This window comes from Gigantopelta aegis, chromosome 9 (assembly GCF_016097555.1).
Source record: "Gigantopelta aegis isolate Gae_Host chromosome 9, Gae_host_genome, whole genome shotgun sequence".
NCBI lineage: Eukaryota > Metazoa > Mollusca > Gastropoda > Neomphalida > Peltospiridae > Gigantopelta > Gigantopelta aegis.
The window spans coordinates 12,765,023-12,784,513 of record NC_054707.1 but is presented as its reverse complement, the minus strand read 5'-3'; the positions used below and the strand labels follow the sequence as shown (position 1 = coordinate 12,784,513).

Sequence of the window (19,491 nt, the reverse complement as noted above, 5' to 3'; positions counted from 1 at the left end):
TGATCTGGACCTGGGGGGGGGGGGGGGGTTCGAATATGAACCAAGTGGACCTTTTCTATTTTGTTTTTGCACTAGCAGAAACTCCATATGTATAAACCTGTATATTTTAGTTCTGAAAGCGGACCATTTGCTTCAGTGGGAGGGGGGGGGGGGTCGTCCGAACCCCCGACCCTCCCCCACAGCCTACGCCCCTGACTAGTAGGGTCTGTCCCTTTACACTGAATAAACTGACAAAAACTAAACGTCTTTAAAAATGCATTTACCAGCATAATTTTGTCATGATGAATTTCACTTGTAGAATGCAGAAAATTGCATTTCAGGACATGTATGTCCTGAAAAACGTGTGTGTGTGTGTGTGTGAGAGAGAGAGAGAGAGAGAGAGAGAGAGAGAGAGAGAGAGAGAGAGAGAGAGAGAGAGAGAGAGAGAGCGAGCGAGCGCACAAGAGCACTTTTTTTTTAATTGGACTATTGGATGTCAAACATTTGGTAATTTGACATATACAATGTAGTCTTAGAGAGGAAACCCGCTACATTTTTCCATTTGTCCCAAGGGACCTTTTATATGCATCACCCTAGAGACAGGATAGCACATACCACAGCACACTAGAGACGAAACTTGCTGCAACTATATGGGCTACTCTTGTTTATTAGCAGCAAGGGATCTTTTATATTAGGGTCAGTGTAACCGGTGGGGACACTTGCCTCCCTCCAATAATTTGTCTCGCCCATTTTTATGACAATAATCGCGCTAAAATATTTCCAACGAATTTTTTTAATTTTTCTATCAAGTACGTACGTATGTTTTCACAGTAGTATTATTAAATAATTATTGTTTTAATAATTAAATAAAGATAATTTTTATTCATATTTCTTTTAAAAGGTCCATGATCAAGTAAATTGTATGCAAAATTAGGAAAGATGTATGTAATAAATAGACCATTTCGTGGGGTTTTTCCTAACTCGTAATGTGTGAAAACCATGTATTTTTGCAAAAAAACGTTATCGAAAAGAAAAAAAACATCTACCGGGCATATATATATATTGTTTTAGGCGTCCTCTAAATGAATGACGGCGCACTTATCAGGTCTTGCGCCCCCCCCCCCACCCCCAATATTCAACACGCTGCGCCGGCCCTGTATATGCATCATCCCAGACAGGATAGTAGCCAATATATATGACAGCTTTTGTTACACCAGTTGTGGAGCAGTATCTAGAACGAGACTCAGCCCAATGTGCACCTACAGTTGATCCCAGACCGACCGCGCATCAGGCCAGGGCCGTACCCTGATCAAAATCCTAGAGGGGACACTACTTTTTATAAACAAATGAAACACTACACAAATTAAACCCTGAGATATGCTATTAAAAAAGTGAGATTCTCAGGGGGGCAACTGCCCCTACCTCTACCCCCCCCCCCCTCGGAGGTACGGCCCTGCAGGCGAGTGCTTTAAAATACCACTTCGCTAAATCCCACTCCGAGAGACAGAGACATAGTGAGTCAGAGAGAGAGAGAGAGAGAGAGAGAGAGAGAGAGAGAGAGAGAGAGAGAGAGAGAGAGAGAGAGAGAGAGAGAGAGAGAGAGAGAGAGAGAGCATAAATAAATAAATAAATAAATACTAGTAAAAGTAATAAAATTATTATATTTTTACTAAAAGTTGTTTTCTTTTTTAAATCCAATTTCATTTTCCCCAAGGCAGTCAATTGGCCATTTCACAGGACCCCCCCCCCCCTCTGCCCCGAAATCGGCCACTGACGAGGTCAGAGACTGAATCCGGGGTGGGCGTGCCTGAACCGTAAGGATGTGGGCAGGTTAATACAGTTCCCATTCTCATTTCACAGGATTTACCGGCCTCGGTGGCGTCGTGGTTAGGCCATCGGTCTACAGGCTGGTAGGTACTGGGTTCGGATCCCAGTCGAGGCATGGGCTTTTTAATACAGATATCGACTCCAAACCCTGAGTGAGTCCTCCGCAAGGCTCAATGGGTAGGCGTAAACCACTTGCACCGACCAGTGATCCATAACTGGTAGCCTATGTGGCGACAGCGGGTTTCCTCTAAAAAAAAAAAAAAAACAGTTTCAGAATGACCAAATGTTTGACGTCCAATAGCTGATGATAAGATAACAAATCAATGTGCTCTAGTGGCGTCGTTAAATAAAAGAAAATTTCTTTCACAGGATTTATAACTTGGCTATTTATAATCGCAAACGCCCTATCACACTGAGTACTAAGAAAGATGGTTCATTATTTCCGGATGTTATTCCGTTTTGTTTAACAGATAATAATGAAAGATAATGCTATTATTGCAATCGGAACAATCGACAATGTATGTTTAACCAATCAACGTCGGCAATGTTGATATACGTGATACAGAAACTTTGCGTGCATAAAAAAAAAAATGTCAACATAACCCCACTGGGTCACAACCCACTGCTATGTCAAAGGTGAACATCCGGGTTAGCACATCTGTTTTGACCTCCATTGACAGAAGAGTGGGCTAGCATTCATGATGTCTGGGAGATACAAGTAGACAGCTAGAAAACTTCCAACCCTTCATAGAAGTGCCTCTTTTTTGGATAAGCTTGCGGTTCGGGCCCAGGGACGGTTTTCGGAAGCGCCAAGGACAGGTAAGTGAAGACAAGATTATTGCATTAGTCTGTGAGAAGCGATCGAATGTGCGAGACATGACCCAGTTTCCTCTCTATCTTCTTATTAATCCAAACCAAAGTTCTTTGATGCCATTTCATTTGTAACATGAACTGCACGTGGTTTAGTTCAAGCTATGGCGTGAATTTATTTATGTATTTATGTAAAATACACATTTTTACTTTTTTGTGCTTTTTTTTCTCTCCTTAGGAAGTTTATTGTTTTATTTTTATAGACATTACCCGGTAAACTGATTGATGAATGGAAACAGGAATGGTAAATTTGCCGGTTGACAAACTCTTTTCAGACTGAGTCTGCTTGGTGACACAACGATGAGTACCAGCCTACGCAAACATATGTAATAAGCTTGGTTGTCACAAACCAATATTGCACAGCAGGCAACGTCAGAAACTATATACATCTATATAGATTATGACCATCCTTAATAAATTCACAATTTTAGTTGCAGGCTTATAAATAAGTTGCCTATCCTATGCTATGGTGTTCATTATAAACATACCATGTTCAGTTGTGCAGAATAGGCCAATGCAAATGCAGCAGCTGTTTGTTTCTTTGTTTTCCTGTAATTTAATATTTAATATTTGTTAAAGTATTTTCCTGCTGCTGCCCCCCGCTTTTAACTTTAGGATTATTGTCCCTCTTTATATATTTGATATCTAGGATTACAGTGAGGTACCCGTGTATATCAATATAATGTGGTGCGGCAGGAAGATATTTGTCTAATTTTTTCTTTAATTTTTACAAAATAATTTGTTTAAGTCCTACTGCTAAATCTGCGGGTAGAGTTTGAGCAAGCTAATCGTTGTTTAAAAGGATGGCCTTCCCAATTGCAGGAAGTAGTGTAGGTTGTACTACTTGAAGATGAAGGGGCAAAGTGATTGGCAAGTTAACCATGGTGTAGACCTGACAGCAGGCTAGGTTTCACATGCTGGTGAAAACACAGCAACAATCTGCTTCTGACCTGCTCAGTTAGCTGGAACTTTGCCAAAATCTATTAAGAAAATCACATGGAAGTCTTCTTTTTTTCTTCACTTCACCATTTGTTGCATGTTGTTTGCATCCCTGTGTATATGAAGTAGATCATCGTATTTAGATTGCATGTTTATGTCTGTCAACAAGTGGGCAGACTGTTCAGTTTTAAAGCCAGTTAACTGGACAGCTGAACTGATCACAATCAGATTGGGATGCTCTTGACTGTATCATGCCATCATGCATAGATATACATATATATATTTATACATACATGTATTTGGGTTAGAAATCAGAACCTTCTAACATATGGCTATATTTTGATATTTGCTCAATAAGAATAAAGAAAGCCTGCACTCACCACATAAGCTTCTCTTAGTAATAAAGCAGCAAGGGACTTTTAAAAATATTATCTTTCCCATTGACAGGACAGTACATGCCATGGCTTTTGATGAACCAGTGCCAATAGTGGAGCATTGGTTGGAACAGAGAGAAAAACACAAGTTCACTTTACTATAGGCGAGCACTTTGCCACTGAACCCCCATTCAAATAAAAAAAACAAGAATATAGAAATGTTTGTTTTGTTTAACAACACCACTAGAGCACATTGATTTATTAATCATCATCTATTGGATGTTTTTGGTTTACAAATGCCATTTTCAGTCTTCGCCATGAGTGAAATCAAAAAGAGCTACAAAAATCTCTCTCCTGAATGGTGCTTGGTTAGCAATCACATGGAGTTTCAAATAAAAATGTATAAAAAATTGTATTGCAAGGAGATTAATTTGTCACTCTCCTAACACTTGCCAGGCGAGTATGGAGAGGAGTGGGAGTGATCGCTTGTTTTTCCTGGAGAAGACTGCTTTTTGACGTGGTGACTGCTTTTTGACGTGGCCAATTTTACTGAATTCTGATGCTTTTTATACTGCCACCCAGCTTACTTTAGACTAAGTTCGGCTCTGGAAATTCATAGATGTGTTTACACATTTTTTTTCCATCTATCCCACTGCCCCCTTTCCTTTCTCTCCTTTGAATTCCATTTCTTTTCTTTCCGATCTGGCAACTCCTCTTATCTTTCAACTTCTTTTGCTGTCCACCTCTGCATCCCAGTTCTTGTCTCTCCAACCGCGACAGGTACACACATCTTTGTTACATCACACATTAGTCTGTCTATGCGGTAAAACTAGTTGTGCTCCCAGCAAGCATACTTGAAGCATTTAGATAAAACACCACTGGCATAGGAAGTGGGGGGTGGGGTGGGGTGTGCAAGAGGGGCATGTGCCCCACCCACTTTTCAGATATTTTGCTTTATATTTGCTTTATAATAGTGTAAAAGTGTGCCCCCCCCCCCCCCCCCCCACACACACACACACTTTTTGGCACCTTCCTACGCCACTGAACATATTTAATAATCTATATTTTTAGAGCTTCTTTGTTGCCAATTTGTATGTTTCAACAAGTGGCCACACTGTTCCATTAACACTGTGTTAGCTGGACAGTGAAGTGTTTTACTGACTGTCATGGTTCAGTGTTGTTCAAGTGCAATATCCCCGGATTACAGTATTCATAATGACACGCATCGTCTTTGTCCTTGTGACTGTCTGAACAACTGGGTGCCAATGTTTTATGAATGAGAGATATATTGATCAATAATTAATATGTATGGTGATTGTAAATATTCAGAATGGATTCAGTTAATGTCGCACACACATGTACAGCCTCTACAATTGCCCCCAGCAATTGGCAATGCCGTGTGTTTAATAATTCTCTGTGGAACTTTTTTGCCTTGGCAGGCCTTCTAGAACTTTTATAAAATCCACTAGCCATGGGATCAGTGATTTTTAAAATTTACTAGCCACAATAAAAAAATTTTCACTAGCCCTATACTTTATTTTATGTTAATACAATTTTACTATTAAACAATAGTAATAATCAGCTATGTCACCTAAAGGGGGAGATAGAGCTTAAAAACAGTAACATTGGGGGGGGGGGGGGGGGTGTGTGGTGTGGGCAGCATATTCATATTTACAAAATCGACTTAACTGCAATATTTGACTTTTTTTCTTTTTTTTTTAACTAGCCTTCGGGCATGGCAGTAGTATTTATTTACTAGCCCAACATTGAATATCACTAGCCATGGGAGTAGGGCTACCATAATCTAGAAGCCCAGTCAGGCAAGGCAGTAGTATTTATTTACTAACCCAACATTGAATATCACTAGCCATGGGAGTAGGGCTACCATAATCTAGTAGCCCTGGCCTTGGACTATATTCAGGCATTTTTCAATGGCATGGGTTTTTTATTCTTAATTTCAGGAGTTGCATACATGTAACGGAATTATAGGAGGAAATGTTTTCACTATGTAGATTTAAAAAAAATTGATGAGGGGAGGGGATTTTCATTCTGAATTCAATTTGAAATTGTGTTAAACATTAATTTATTAAATTTTAAATGAATTCATGCAAACATTCATCTATCTGTCCATCCATTCATTTATTCATTCAGTGATTTGAAATTGATGTATTAATTACTTTAAATAACTATTAGGATATGTGTACATATTTAATGTGACTATATTATATTCATTAACATCAATAATAATAATAATTAATAATAGCATTAATATGCCAAAGTCAGTGTTGAATAAACATGTAAACATTTACTGAAAATTTAAGATCACTATATTTATACATTTGATGTATTCATAAATGTACGTATAACACACACTTGGCAACATAACATGAGTACATACACACATGTATAACTACCCCATTAGCCCATTTCGTTTTAATAATGTTTCCAAGATCAGCAGCATCCAGCCGTCAAGGTGTTCTGATTAAACCTTCTGCCTCAGTGGCAGTTGTAGCCAATTTGTAATTTGCAGTAATTCCATAAATTACTGGCGTGGGTGACTCATGCCTGCAGTGGCTGTGTGCGTGTAGTCTCCACAGGTAGTTCTGTGTCTCATGGACCAGAGCTCACACAAAATGTGAAGAGAATACAAAGCATCATATGGGACTGTGTGATATAATTTTATATTACATGTAGCGTGGAAATATATTCAGTGGACATATGATACGTGTACAGGGACCTTTTTGTATTCAATGCCGAGTAGTGATTCGCTGTAGATGCAAATTTCAGATATTGCTACACAGTTCTAAAGTATCAAATATAATAATAGTTGCTAATCAATTTATAAATATAAATTGATTAGGTGCCATCCATTAATTATGTACATGTATCACCGGGGTGGGGGGGGGGGGGGGGGCTGGGATCAGGCATTATGTACAAAGAGTATACAGGAGATGGGGATTGCTGACAGAGTAGACCGGTATGTCAGTGTGTTCCATTTGAAAAATGCAACAGTCTTACAAAGTACTGATTCACTGAATGTCAAACACAATTTGAATGTTTTTATTTAGCAGTGTGTTAACACTGTTACCCGGTAAATGTCTGTTATTACTTGAATTTCTCAAAATTATTGGTGTAATAATACAATTCATATGCATTCAATCCAAGTAATCCATCCGATGTAGTTTTTAATTTGAAAGATTGGTGTACACCCATACATACGGGAAGAGGGGAAGGGGTAATGATAAAAAATACAAGAGGTGCACATGGGTGGAGCATGGGATGTTGGTAAAAAATCCCTTATTTTGTATGTAAGTACACATACTTTATGGATAGGTCTAGTGTTTTTCCTAGCTTGTTTTAGCATGGTGCAGCATCATGCCTCAACAGTCTAGCACCATCTTGCCTTAATTAGCACCATGCTGCCATGAGATTAAACAAGACTTTTTCAGTAATTAATTCTAAAATTGCCTTTATAAAACACCCAAAAAGGTATTATGAATTAATAAAATATGCATTTTATATCTTTTGCCATTCATTTATTAACGCAAGCACATAAATTACATTAATGTTTATTTCAATTAATTTTTGTGTATTTTTAATGAAAAACAAGTGCCCTGAAAATGGTGAAACTGCCCCAAAAGTGTTTGGTCTACCATGCCTTGCCTAATTTGTAGGGAAATCATTCAGATCATAACAACCAAATGTTCCCACATGTAAATGTACATTTGGTAAATTTGTGTAAAAGGTGACATGTACACGTATATAAATGTACAGGTAAATTTGTGTAAAAGGTACTATGTATACATATACATGTACATATATATGTAAATTGTATATACTTTTGTTTAAGGCATAGTGCTGAAAATAATTAAAGTTAATAATGCTAATTTAGTGAGATGGCATTTTAAAATATTCAGTAAGATAAAAAGAAAGTGAAACATTATAACGTTTACAGCACAGTGATGTACATAATGATAATTTAGTTAGGTGCTATATTTCATATATTTAATATGATCAAAACAAATTTTGTTTATGGCTCAATGCTGTAAATAATGCTAATTAACAAGATAACTTAAATTGAAAAGAAAAGTTGGTAAGAAAAAAAAGATCAGGGTTACATTACAGTGCAGTAAATGACTAAATAATGCTATTTTAGTGAGATGACATTTTATATATTTGGTATAATAAAAACAATGTATTGTTTATAGCACAGCGCAGTAAATAATGCTAATTTAGCATGATCACTTTAAAAAAAAAAATTAAAAATTAATTTTAAGATAAAATAAAGTAAGGTTTACAGCACAGTAATGTAAATAATGCTAGTAATAAATTTAGTGAGATGACATTTTTTTCTCTTTGACATTTACAGTGATACTGCACCTCGACTGTTTGCCAACTCTTCACTGGTGGTAAAGGTTAGCCTAAAACACTGCATAAACACTGTCACATAATATCAACTTGTTATCTGCTGCTCACCTTATAGCTGCAGTGGTCTAAGCTCCATGCAGTTTTTTTTTTTTTTTACATATATATATTTTTTTAATTGCCAAGATATCCAATCTTTTCCCTTTAGATTCTACCCCCCACCATGAATTTGCATAATTTAAAAATTGTTTTATGGACAGTGATGAGATTTTTGGTTCCAAAAACCCATGAGATTGAATAATGAACAGTAGAACTAATCTCGTTAAATTTACTGCCCTTTGTTTCAAAATTATGTTGTAAGGAGTCCATTGTTTCATTGAATTGCAGGTTGAGTTCTAGCCTGTTTATTTCAATTTTACTTTGTCATATTAACTCTTATTTTTGTTCTATTGCAGCTTAATTTTTAATGAATTATCTCTTGACCAGATTAAAAAAGAGAGAGAGAAAAGACAAAACGCCCAATGTGTTAGGTTCTCTGTGAGATTATGCTGTCCCTTGGCAAATCACTAAACAAAAACCCACCAAAACAACAAATTGCTAAAAAAATAATAAAAAAGGAAAAGGAAGAATTTTTGTCCTAGCTTTAAAGCTTTTGCAGTGAGTCTTCCTTAGTGAGTCCATAATTTTCAACATTTTCACGAGTGTACAAACCATACACTTTTGACCCCCCCCCCCCTAAAAGTGTACATCCCCAAATGAAAAATGTTGATCGACATTTTTCATTTTCAAAAAAAAGTGTACGCTGGCCCCTTAACCCCCTCCCCCCGCGTACGGTTTGTACACTCGTGAAAATGTTGAAAATTATGGACGGCCCTTAGTGAACCCATTGTGTTGATATTTATTGTTATTAAACAAACATTCCTTTCATATATTTACATACATGTATATTAAATATACTGTCATACAAACTAACAGTACCAGTAACTTTTATATACTGATGTCCAAAAGAAACTTTACAAGGCTTGAAATTGTATTATAGAAGGAAGGAAATTGTTTATTTAACAATGCACTCAACTCATTTTATTTATAGTTTTTGGCGTCAGACATATGGTTAAGGACCACACAGATATTGAGGGAGGAAACCTGCTGTCGCCACTTCATGGGCTACTCTTTTCGATTGGCAGCAAGGGATCTTTTATTTGCACCATCCCATAGACAGTATAGCACATACCACAGCCATTGATGTACCATTTGTAGAAATAGCCCAATGGGCCCACTGACAGGGATTGATCCCAAACAGACCGTGCATCATGCGAGCGCTTTACCACTGGGCTACGTCTCACCCAGTATTACAGAAAACCAACAAATAGTACAGTGGGATATGAAAGTATCATGAAATTCAACATCTAAACGTCACAATGCACTTCGTGATACATGCGAAGTACTTGTAAGGTGGCATCTAAATTGGTTCCTTTCGATTAGCAACAATATTTATCAAGTTATTCAAACTTTATGAATGTGATGTCTCTTTTGGACATCAGTATATATATTATTCAGTTAAGTTACATTTGCTATTGGTGTACACTGTATTATTCTGGATATTGTTTATAAATCTACCTGTACATAACATTCCTTGCCTGTGAACATTTGGTTTGTGTATGCTATGTGCATGTTTATTCTACACACATAAACTGTATGTTTTTGATAACTACATGTCGACTACAAACAACAGTTGCTGTTTTCCAAACTGAGAAACATCCTGGCCCTGCTAAACACATTACGTTGATTTACAGTCTTCATCAGTGTGATGTATTAAAGCACCAAGTGTTTAGTAAGCAGCTCTCTCCACCTCACACTATATCACAGAGCTCAACATTGTAGTGTGTTGTTCATCAACCCAGCAGATGGTCCGAGGATCAGTAAAACCATTACAGAAAGAACTGTAAAAATAGTACTTGTTTTGCCAATTTAAATGATTACCTATTGTTTTTAAACAAAGAATAACCTTGTAAGTACATGCATAATAGAAAGTGAAATCAATAACTGGTTAATAGTGTGGGATATAATTAACTTTATTTTGTGAAAGCTAGACCGGGAAACTCTGCAAGGGTGACCGAGCTGAATTTACCAGTAACCTTTAGCACTTGTTATTTTTTAAACTATTGAAAACATATATATATATATATATTAGTTTAAAGTTTGTGTTGTTTAATGACACCACCAGAGCACATTGGTTTATTAATCATAGGCTGTTGGATGTCAGACATCTGGTAATTTTGACATATAGTCTTAGAGAGGAAACCCGCTACATTTTTCCATTAGTCGCAAGGGATCTTTTATATACACCATCCCACAGACAGGATATCACATACCACAGCATTTGATTTACCAGTCGTGGTGCACTGGCTGTATCTAGATATAGCCCAATAGGCCCACCAATGGGGATCAATCCCAAACTATGTCCCTCCCCCATATATACTAATATATATATATATATATATATATATATATATAGACACTCACAAGTGTTTCAGTAGCACAAGAACATCATGTTAGTCAATAGTACATCCAAGGTCAAGGTGATGTGAGAAATCATTTGTGGTAGGCACTTTGTTGCACATGCTCACTATAAGTAAAATTTATTACCGGTAACTACAGTACTTAGTTGAGCATTTAAAAAAAACTAAATCAAAGAAAAAAGACATCACTGGTCACTTACATATGTACATGCATACATATTAAAGGTCAGGTCGAGGTCGAGGTGAAGGTCATGAGATATGGGTGTCAAGCAAAATAAATTGCACATTGTTGTTCATGATCACTATATTTGTTAAATAGTCGAGCATGTGTGTGTGCTGGCCATTCTTTAAGAGCACTTGCCTGCCACACTCTTCAGCCGTGATACGATTAGAGGGGTAAAATTAACCACACTTTCTTGTATTTGATTTCTTGACAGCAGCTATCAGGGGGAAAGCTGAGTCTGCGAGATAATCTTGGATTGATCCATTGTCGGCTCATCTGTTTTCCTCTTCTAAACATTACCTGTGGCCTTTTCCTCTGTGTGCTTTTCACTGTGAATGTGCAGGTCTTATCCCGCTCTTATCTTACTGCATGCTAATTTATGGCAGTAGATTTTAGCAGTGTGCACTGGCAGCTGGCCGAAGAGTCCTGCGATTGTTATTTATTTAACAGAAACACAGTTTTTAGGTATAATATATAGACATTTGCACATTTTGTATGTACATACCAATACAGTAAAACCCATCTAAACTGGACTCTCTGTTAACCAGATTTTCTTCAAAACTGGGTGTTTTTCATGGTTACTTTTTAAATATATGTACAGAATACAATTTGTCTGAATCGAATACCCCTTAAAACCAGACCTTTTTGTTTGGTCTCATGGGTGTTAGAGGAGTTTCACAGGCCACTGTTCACAGATGAGGATGGTATATATTTATATTATAAACAATAGATAGAATAATACATTAATTGTACATCAATAGCAAATGAGGTCACTCAGGGTTTTATTGCCTGTGTTTCTAGACTCGAATAATTGGCACCATTCCCCAAAGGCTATGTTTTTTTAAATTTCCAATTTGGGACTGATAACTTCCCAGTCTGAATGTAGGTAATTCCTTTTTTATTATATGAAACTGATAAATTCCGAAACTAAATGTAGATAATTTAAAAACACAATATGTAACAAATTTGCCAATGGCTAATTTGGCTACCGATGGCGCGAGCCCTGTGTATGTATAATATAAAGTCGATGCCATGGGCATCAAGTTAAATTTTAGAAATAAAACCCTGTCACTATTACACTGTAGTAATGATGTCAGTCACACTCTGTATGTACGAGGTCATTTACACTGTATTTATGAAATCTCTGTTACATTGTTTATTCATGAGGTCAGTTACACACTGCATGTATGAAGTGACTGTTACATTATATGAGGTCACTGTTACACCTTTTATTTATGAGGTTACTGTTACTGCATGTATGAGGTCACTGTTACATTGTGTTTATGAGGTCACTGTTACATTCTTTATTCATGAGGATACTGTTACATGTTGTATTCATGAAATAATGTTTACATTTATTTATTAGGTCACTGTTGCATTGTATTTACATTCTGTTCAGGTTCAAAGTTGGTGTTACATGTTTGTATTCATGAGCTCAGTGTTATACACATGTATAAATATTTATGAGGTCACTGTTAACATTGTGTTCAGGCCACTGTTACATGTTGTGTTCAGGCCACTGTTACCCATTATGTTCAGGCCACCATTACATATTGTGTTCAGGCCACCATTACATGTTGTGTTCAGGCCATCGTTACATGTTGTCCAGACCACCGTTACATGTTGTGTTGAGGCCACTGTTACATGTTGTGTTCAGGCCACCCTTACATGTTGTGTTCAGTCCATTGTTAATATTGTGTTCAGACCACTGTTACACATTGTGTTCAGGCCACTGTTAAACATTGTCCAGGCCACTGTTACACATTGCATTGAGGTCACCATTACACTTTGTGTTTAGACCACTTTTACATATTGTGTTAAGGCAACTGTTGCACGTTGTATTCAGGCCAGTTACACATTGTGTTCAGGCCACTGTTACACATTGTGTTCAGGCCACTGTTACACATTATGTTCAGATCACTGTTACATATCTTTTAAAATAATAACCATTACACTTTATTCATGAGGGCAATGTTGTCCTTTCTTTTTTTTGCGATAACAATCGTGGTTTATTCATGAGGTCAGTGTTACATATTGTAGTTTGTATTCATGAGGCCACCGCCAACCGTCTCTTGGTTCTGGGAGACTGGCCCTTGTCTCGGCCTAATTCAATATTGACAGTGCAGTGATTTACAGACCCGTGTTTATTTACAACAGACGTATTCATCATAGAGAAGAAACATTGCCTATCAAGGCTGCGTTATGAATAGAAATCAATAAAACTGCAAAAGCCCCGATTGATGCTAAGTATTTTGTATTGCACTGACGCCACACTGTCTGGGAATAATTCTTTACGAAGCAGGAATGATGATTTTGGTTCATGCATCTTGGTGTGACAGATTAAAGCAAACTTGTTGGGCACTTAGAAACTTGTAGCAGAGTGTTAACATCTGTAGTTGTTCATTTATGATGAATGTGACTTTGTTATCCAGATGGTTATTATGCAGGGGTAGAATTTCATTAAGCTGGTCTTTTTTTGTTGTTTGTCCATCCTGTCCATCCATCTATTCTTACCATCCTGTCAGCCATTCATGTCCACCCATCCTTGTATGCACACCTCATTGCATCCATATCTTCATCCATCAATGCATCGATTCATCCAATTATCCATCCATCCATCCATCCATCCATCCATCCATCCATCCATCCATCCATCCATCCATCCATCCATCCACAACCCATCCATCCATCCATTCATCAACCCATGCATGCATGCATTCATCCATCCATCCATCCATCCATCCATCTGTCCATTCATCCAACAACCCATCCATCCATTCATCCAACAACTCATCCATCCATCCATCCATCCACACACACATGCATGCATACATACATCCATATATACATAACGCCATCCATTCATAACCACATTCATTCACTACTCTATTTATTAATAAATACGTGCATGCATGTAATCATCCATTCATGTGTCCACCCACCCATCCACACTTACCCACCCATCCATCCATCCATTCATCCATCCATCCATCTTTTCATCCTTCTGTTTATTCATCTGTGAAGACATTAGTGTCCTATAAACACATTTCTAGTTATTAAATATTGATGAACATCGGCACTGAGTTGAAGTGTGTAAACGTGTCTCCGAAGTAGTACTTACTGGGTGAGTGTTATATAAATGTTGTAGTGTTCATGTGATATTATGTTCCTACTGGCAGCGACTACTAGTGCATATAACCCTGTAGCCTTTACTTCCTCTTGCAAGAGCAAAAGTTAATGTTTGTTTTGTTTAACAACACCACTAGACCATATTGATTAATTAATCATTGGCTATTGAAATTTAAACAGTTGGTTACTGTGTCACATAATGTTGATAGAACAAAGAAATGTTTTATTCAACAACACACACTAAACATTTTTGACTTAGCAATGGATCTGTTATATGCATCATCCCACAGACAGGATAATACATACCACAGCCTTTGTTACACCAGTTGTGAAGCACTGGCTGGAACAAGAAATAGGATAATACATACCACAGCCTTTGTTACACCAGTTGCACATTCAGAGCAAGCTATTGTAGTGCATGCCTGTCATGGGCATAGGTGCCAGGCTTGACTGGCTCATCTGTCAAGGACAGGAATGAGGTTGGGGTGGGTGCGAGAGGGGACTGCCTGCACTGGCAGGTACAAGAGAGCGGCCTTGAGGGGGTGTTGGAATGGGGGGGGGGGGGGATAGTTTTGGTGCTATGGAATTTTGAAAGTCCAGTAGGATTAAGCAAAAAAAGAAAGGTTGCGCAGTTTTATGGAAGGAATTTGGGCACTTTTTATAGCGGTCTGCCGAAAAATAAAGGGGAGCTATGCATGATGTTGAACTTAGTATGCTGAGAGAACCTAGCCTAGTGATGGCTGTTGTTGGTTGTCTCCCTAGGTTGTCCCAGTAGTGACCCTTAAAAGGGCCTGATCTGTTCAGATCATGGCAGGGCAACCCATGGTAGACTTGTTTAGGAAGCCATTAATAGCAGGGGATCTTTTATATGCACTTTCCTACAAACAGGACAGTACATACCACAGCCTTTAATATACCACTCGTGGAACACTGGTTGGGATGGGAAAATCCCAGGCAGAGACATGGTCCACCGAGGTGATTCGATCCTTCGACCCAAGTACCTCAGGCATGTGCTCTGTCAACTGAGGTAGACCCATAGCATGATTTAGCTTAGTGGTAGAGCACTCGCCTGAGGTGTGGTTGGTTGTCAGACTGATCCCCCCCCCCCCTCCCCCTTCAGACCCAGCAGCAGGAGTTGAAACAATCACTGGCAACACTTTTGAGTAAGTTGCTCCTAACTTGCTCCTAACTTGACTCATTCGGGGGCTGGATGCATGGCCCCTAAATCTTTACATATTATTATTATTAATTTGTTTTCAACGTTAACTAGAGCTTCAGAAATGATGTATCAAAGACCATGGTATGTGCAGTCCTGTAAGTGGGATTTAACTGTTAGGTGCCAAATAATAGTTGTATAACATGTGCAGATGTGTTTAAAATCTTTCTTTCTTTCATTACTTCTTTTGCTCTTTCTTTCTTTCCTTTTATCTTTCTTTTTTTCTTTCTTTCATCTTGTAAACACATAACCGAAGAATAACTTGGTATGGTAACAGGTCTTTGTTTGACCTTATTCGATCATACCTAAAATATATAAATATATATTATCTATTTTCAGCCAGTAGATTTAACTTTTTAAAAATGATTCGCTGGAAACATATAGTCCAAGTAGAGTCTACGTGCCGGGCTGAGGCCGCCAGGTGGTGTTAGCTGCAAGTCAAGTTGAGCAAACAAGTCAGTTTGTCATCGTTATTCTTAATTGCTGCAATTGCCTGCTCTTGTAAGCAATACCGGAATAGATCAATTAGACTTTCTTGCCCAACCGTCTGATGTACATTTACACCCTGCAATGTGTTCAGCCTCACGGTGGTTTAATCGGAACCAAGTGGTCTGTTGATATAAATTTAATTGCTTATTTTGCACTTTCCTTGTGTTTTAAATCATTTCAGTTTATATATTTTCATGTTTATATCCAGTTAAGATTAAGCATGCTATTCTGGGCAACATGGGCATTCAACTCTACCTCATGTGTCCTGCCTATTCAAAATGGTGGTTAGTGAGAGAAGAAAAAAATGTTTTATTTAATGACGCACTCAACACATTTTATTTACCGTTATATGGCGTCAGACATATGGTTAAGGACCACACAGATAATGAGAGAGGAAACCCCCTGTCGTCACTTTGTTGGCTACTCTTTTCGATTAGCAGCAAGGGATCTTTTATATGCACCATCCCACAGACAGGATAGTACATACCATGGCCTTTGATATACCAGTTGTGGTGCACTGGCTGGAACGAGAAATAGACCAATGGGCCCACCGACGGGGATTGATCCCAGACTGACCGTGCATCAAGCGAGTGCTCTAGTGAGAAAAAAGTTAGTATAGTAAATGTTCATCTCCCCACTATATGTACGGTTTAATCTTACCCTGGACTGGAATAGGTTTTTAGATATATTCATGTTTGAACCTATAACACTACATCTGCAAGCTTTAATCCCAGTGTCATTGAATATATATGTATGAATTTGGGAAGTATTTGAATTGTTGGAACATACTATTTACCTTCTGTAATGTTCATTAGCATAAACCCAGCTGGGAGAGGCCCTGTAAATTTCCCTCATTTTATCTTTAATTCTTCCATTCCATTTTAACTATTTTCTTTATGTATATGTGAAAACAAATCCAAACCTCAATAGATTTCACACCAACATTTTCCATAACAATATATTGTGGCTTTAATTATTAATAATCACATTGCTTTAACTCTACCAATAATTTTTCAATTTTTTATAATTGACAGTTCTCCAGTACCATGATTACGGACTAATTATATCACTGCACTTTTATTACATATATATTTAATCTTATTGCGTGGATGAAAAAGATCCAAGCAATGATTTTTATTACAGACGGTAATAAAGAGAGAAATTCATTTTCTTAATGTGATTTCTACCTGTAATATCTACTGTAATGGTCCATCAGCGTCTGCTAGGTTACACAAACTATCGGGATGTAAAGGACATTAATTTATGTAGAACACACATAATAAATTTAATGCAGTAAGTTAAACCCACAGAAACATAATTCACTTCTGGTATTTTGATATTTGATTGTTACCTTGAGCAAGCTTCAAAACAGATTTTTTTATTTTTTAGTTCTTATAACAAAATTTAATTGGAGTTTTATGTTTTATTTAACAGAACTTCATGCTAAAATATGTGTGGGTAATTTTTGGCATGGGCACAACCTCTGACTTCACCAGAGAGTTCTGTCGACGACACGGAGGGAATAAATATGTATGGGTTTTAGTTTATATAAAAGTGACATGCATACTTGTACTAGAAAATATTTTGAATGGTCTTTGTACTGTGTAGTGGGCGGGATGTAGCCCAGTGGTAAAGCGTTCGCTTGATGCGCTGTCGGTTTGGGATCGATCCCTGTCGGTGGGCCCATTGGGGTATTTCTCGCTGCAGCCTAGTGCACCATGACTGGTACATCAAAGGCCGTGGTATGTGCTATCCTGTGTATGGGATGGTGCATATAAAAGATCCTTTGCTGCTAATCGAAAAGAGTAGCCCATGAAGTGGTGACAGTGGGTTTCCTCTCTCTATATATCTGTGTGGTCCTTAACCATATGTCTGACGCCATATAACCATAAATAAAATGTGCTGAGTATGTCGTTAAATAAACCATATCCTTCCTTGTACTGTATAATTTAGAAACAATAAGCAATGGGTTTGAATATTTGATTAAACTGTTTGTAGAAACAGCATGCAATAAAGACAGAGCTTCAGATTTTGAAATTGCAGATGGGTGTTTAATCAGGTGACAGTTTTTTTTAGGTGGCTGCTTTCAACAAGTTTCATTTCACAGATAACAGGAGATGTTCATTTTATCACCACTGGCTATCGGCTATGTATTGGAATGAATTGACTGGCCAGTTGTTTGAATGATTTAAGCGAGACTTTACGAGCAATTACTTCAGTCTGTTCTGCCGTCTGGTGCAGATGAGCAGTGATACCAGATTGACACCGTTCAGATGGCCGTGTGCACATTAAGGTCGTGATCCAGTCTGAACGATTGATTTGCTTTCATCGCAGCCTAACCTTTGGTCATGCACATCCATGACCTGGTCAGCCATCTCATGTATCAGTGTGGTAACTCCAAGACTTGCTGGCTTCATTCCATTATGGATATATGTGTTATAATCTTTTGTAGACATGATAAAATTAATATAGCATCTTACAAGAAAGAAGTCATGAATTTTGTGTGATGTACTGCAAAACGCTTGCTTTTTTCTTTTCTTTTTTTGACCGTAAGCACATTGAAGTTATGAATAAAAATGAAGTTATGAATAAAAATGATTTCCCCTCTTTTAGTAATCATTTGCAGAATAAGAAAGAAAATAGTGTTAATTATGTAGGTTTTCATCTATGTGTTATAATCTTTTTAGACGTGACAAAATTAATGTAGCATCTTACAAGAAAGATGTCATGAACTTTGTGTGATGTACTGCAAAACGCTTCTTTTTAAAAAAATCTTAATTAAGCACATTGAAGTTATGAATAAAAATGATTTCCCCACTTTTCTTGTTCATTTGCAGAATAAAACAGAAAGGGTTAATCATGTAGGTTTTCGGATATGTCCAGACCTCGCCATTTACTCCCCGTCACTTCCCTGAGATTAGTTCAAGGTAGATAATTTTAGCTCCCCAAAGCATATGAATTAAAAAAACCCACCAAAAGTACTACAAAAGGATTAAATATCAATGCTAATATGGTAATATCTTAAATGACTCCTCACAATCAAACCGGCCTTGGTAGTGTCATGGTTAGGCCATCGGTCTACAGGCTGGTAGGTACTGGGTTCGATCCCAGTCAAAGCATGGGATTTCCAGATACCGACTCCAAACCCTGAGTGAGTGCTCCGCAAGGCTCAATGGGTAGGTGTAAACCACTTGCACTGATCAGTGATCCATAACTGGTTCAACAAAGGCCATGGTTTGTGCTATCCTGCCTGTGGGAAGCGCAAATAAAAGATCCCTTGCTGCTAATCAGAAAGAGTAGCCCATGAAGTGGCGACAGCGGGTTTTCTATCAAAATCTGTGTGGTCCTTAACCATATGTCTGACGCCATAATATATTATAACCATAAATAAAATTAATCGCTCCCCACAATGTTTTTTTCATGGCAACTTCTTTGTGTCCTGTTCAGGACATGCAGTGAGGAATTCTGCTGTGTAGATTAAGTTCTCCATTATTGCCTTCACAGAATAAAGCCAAAAACATACACCAATAACGTGTTATTCTCTATAGATTATGTATGCAC

General features: G+C 37.7%; 1 protein-coding gene across 1 annotated transcript in view; it reads left to right on the top strand.

Moving 5' to 3' along the window:
• Window positions 1–2,500: 2,500 nt before the first annotated feature.
• Window positions 2,501–19,491, top strand: part of LOC121381277 (ras-associated and pleckstrin homology domains-containing protein 1-like) — a 175,986-nt gene continuing 158,995 nt past the window's right edge. The window contains exon 1 of the mRNA XM_041510522.1: window positions 2,501–2,625. The gene's annotated coding sequence lies outside the window, so the exon portion shown is untranslated. The remainder of the gene's footprint in view (window positions 2,626–19,491) is intronic.